This window comes from Lontra canadensis, unplaced genomic scaffold (assembly GCF_010015895.1).
Source record: "Lontra canadensis isolate GAN:19392208 unplaced genomic scaffold, GSC_riverotter_1.0 scaffold154, whole genome shotgun sequence".
NCBI lineage: Eukaryota > Metazoa > Chordata > Mammalia > Carnivora > Mustelidae > Lontra > Lontra canadensis.
This window is the reverse complement of record NW_022631148.1, coordinates 2,161,209-2,165,246: the sequence shown is the minus strand read 5'-3', so window position 1 is coordinate 2,165,246 and position 4,038 is coordinate 2,161,209.

The window sequence follows — 4,038 nt, the reverse complement described above, 5'->3', positions numbered from 1 at the left end:
CTGGCTTCCACTATTTACTGTTAGTTTTACCTTGTGTAGGCATATCCACAATATGAAGGAACAAGTTTTACTCATTCACAGGGACCTGGAATTCTTTTGTCATCCAGGTTGATAAGAGAGGACAAAAAGCTGCATTATTAAAAAAAAAAGCTGCATTATTAATTGAGGATATATTTTATTTCATCTGACTGTCTATCCATTTTCTCCATGGAGTTTCCTGATTATTTAGATTTCATTTTTATTTGCACTGTAGATTACTTCATAAGAATTCCATAGTCCACACAGCAAATCAAAGATTATCACATTAGGAAAGTTACAAAAAAAAAAAAAAAAAAATGAAATCCTATCCTTACATAAGGAGATAGCCACCAGCAATTTCTCAGGGAGATTTTTCTCAAGCAACTACTTTGCTACTAATTTCTAAGTAGAAAATACCATTCAGTTGATTAGTCCTTCTCATTCTATGGTATCGGTTTGACCAGAAGGGTTGACTTGAAATTTTGAAAGAAGCTCCTCCTTTTTCATAGGTAATGTTTTAAGCTTATGAAGGACCTTCTGGAAATTTTATCAGTTCTTAAGAGCATAGCATCGTCTTCCCTACAGGGTCAAAGATCAGTAGACATTTCATCCCTTCTAATCACATTTATCATTAAGTCCTAGAGTTAGAAAGCGTCCAAGATGGATTCTTGTTTAATTGCATTCACTGGAATTTTCACAAAAATCTGGAAGTACATTTAAATGTAAAGATAATACTAGACTAAATCATATAATAAAGGTCTAAAAGACATGACATGGAGAAAAAAATAGTTTTCAAGCCATTATCGAACATTTGCCAGTCAAGAATAAAATTTCAGCTAGTCATTTTTTTCTGGTAGAGATAATATTATCATTTATTTCCCCACTTTTCATAGTAAGGTTTTATTTTTATTTTATTTTATTTATTTATTTGACAGACAGAGATCACAAATAGGCAGAGAGGCAGACAAGGATGGGGTAGTGAGCAGTCTACATGCTGAGCAGAGACGCCAGTGCTGGTCTCGATCTCAGGATTCCGGGATCATGACCTGAGCCAAAGGCAGAAGCTTTAACCCACTGAACCACCAGGTGACCGCATAGTTAGTTTTCCTTCATTTTATTTAATACTGAATCTATTCTGCCTAAAAGTGTGGTTACATATGTTAAATATTCACAAATTAATTGCAATGTCTATGCAAGGTTTTGTTTTGGTTTTTGGTTTTTAGTATTTTTTTAAATGGAGTACCTATGTTAACAAGAAATGCATTATGAGTGAGGATACAGAAATTAATGAAAAGGGAAAAAAATCACAAACAAGGTCTTTCCTGCAGGAACCCTATATTCTCATAATAAAGTCAGCAAAAAAAGGAACAATTTGATAAACTAATTACAGTCATCACCCCTGCTAATAAGAGAGCAAAGAAAGTACTTAGGGAGAATTCTCCTATGGAGAAGGTGATCAGAGAAGGCCTTTCTTCAAAAGTGATTTTAAAGCTGAGTTATAAAGGATAGAGAGAGGCTACCACAGAAACACTATTTATAGGTAGTAAAATTAGGTAAACATTCTAATTAATTTGTTCTCATTTCACTGATGGCATGACCTATAAATAGAAACAGGCTAAAAATTTCACAGGTATTTTTATCCCGATGGTATTGTGAAATACAGTGGTGAGCATGGACACTCTGAACTATTTCTTGATTATAGAGTAATGCTTTCAACGTTTCCTGCTGAGTATGGTGTTAGTTGTGGATCTATCATATATGACCATTATTATATTGAGTTACATTCCTTCTATGAAAGGTGTTTTTTTTTTTTTAATCATGAAAACATATTGAATTTCTGTGCTACCAATTAATAATCCATAGAGGATTAAGAAAACAATTTCTTGGGGTACCTGGGTGGCTTAGTGGGTTAAAGCCTCTGCCTTTGGCTCAGGTCATGATCTCAGGGTCCTGGGATCAAGCCCCTCATCGGGCTCAATGCTCAGCAGGGAGCCTGCTTTCTCCTCTCTCTGCCTGCATCTCTGCCTACTTGTGATCTCTGTCTGTCAAATATATTTTAAAAATCTTAAAAAAAAAATTTCTTTTACTAGATCATTGAAAAGAACAAAATACTTAAGAATAAGCTTAAACAAGGACACAAAAAGTCTCCTATGCTGAAAAACTGTACAGTGTAGTTGAAAGATATTCTAGAAGACACAGATAAAAGGGAGGAAAGACATTCATGAATTTATATGGTTCATGCTACTAAGTTGTCAGTGTTAGCTACAGTGATCTACAGATTCAAACTAATTCCTAATAAAATTTAAAGAAAAATAGTTTTTTTTCAGAAATAGAAAAATCCATCCTAAAATTCAGATGGAAAATCAGAGCATGCCCAGCAGCTAAATAACCCTGGGGTAACAAACAAACAATTGGAGGACTTTCTGGTTCTAAAACTAACTACAAAGTATGGTAATCAAAACTTTGTGATATCAGCATAAAGGCAGACACAACAATGGAATAAAATACCGATCCTAGAAATAAACCTTTGCCTGCATGTTCAAATGATTTTCAACAGATGTCAGAGCATTCATTGGGAAAGGACAGATGATTAAAAAAATAGTACTGTGAAACTGGATATCCACATGCAAAAGAATGAAGTTGAACCCTTAATCATATACGCTATACACAAAAATTGAATCAAAATGGATCAAAGACCTAAACTACCACCAAGAACTATGAAACTCTTAGAAGAAAACTTCATAATTTTGGATTTGGTAACGATTTCTTGGGTAGGACACCAAAACCACACACAAGAAAAGAAAAAACCTCATGAATTACATTTTATCAAATTTAAGAACTTTTCTGCATCAAAACACACTATCAACAGAGAGAAAAGGCATCCCACAAATGAGAGAAGATATCTGAAATTGATTTATTTTATAATATGCTGGTATCCAGAATATATAACAAATTTACACATCTCAAAAACACACATACCAAATAAATAAATAAATAAATAAATAAATAAATAAATAATAAATAAAAATCCTGATTAAAAATGAACAAAGGACTTCAACAGGAATTTCTCCAAAGAAGATATGTGATGCCATATAAGCACATGAAAAGATGCTAATGTCACTAATCATTAGGGAAACGCATTTCAAAACCATAATGTAATACTACTTCATACCCAACAGGAGAGCTATGACCACAAAATGTTAAAATTGTAACACATGTAAGACAGTGGAGAGATCAGAACAATTCTCCATTGCTGGTGGGAATGCACAATGATGTAGCTGCTATGGAAAATGCTATGGTACTTCCTAAAAAAATAAGCAGAAAAATATTATATGAGCCACAATTCCACTTTGTGATATATACACAAAATAATGGACATCACAGTCTCAAATGGGTATTTCTATACCCATTTTCACGGCAGTATTATTCACAATAGCCAGAAAGTAGAAGCAGACAAAGGGTGTTCAAAGTGTTGTAAATGTATGAACAGAATGAGGTATACTCACAGAATGGATTATTATTCACTATTAAAAATAAAGGAAATTCTGACATGTGTTAAAACATACATATCCTACAGTTCACTCTGCCAAGTGAAAGGTGACAAATGAGACAAAAAGACAGATATTGTATGATTCCATACACACAGGTACTTAAAGTAGCCAAATTCATAAGCAATAAGAAAACAGAATGGTGGCTGCCTAAGGCCCAGAGAGAGGGAATGGGTAAATAATGTTTAGTGAGTGTTTAATTTCAGTTTGGGAAAATGAAAAAAGCTCTGGAGATGGATGATGCTGGTGCCCACATTACAAATGTCAATTAATTAACCATCATGATATCACTGAATTGACATCATCATTGAATTGACTCAATACCACTGGACTGTACATTTACAAATGGTTAAAAATGTGATTTTTGTTATTTGTATTTTACTACAAGTTAAAAACTACTTCTAAAAAATAAGTTTCCTTTATTAACGGGTGAATGATATCAACATAAACTACAGCACAATGGCTAGAGTAT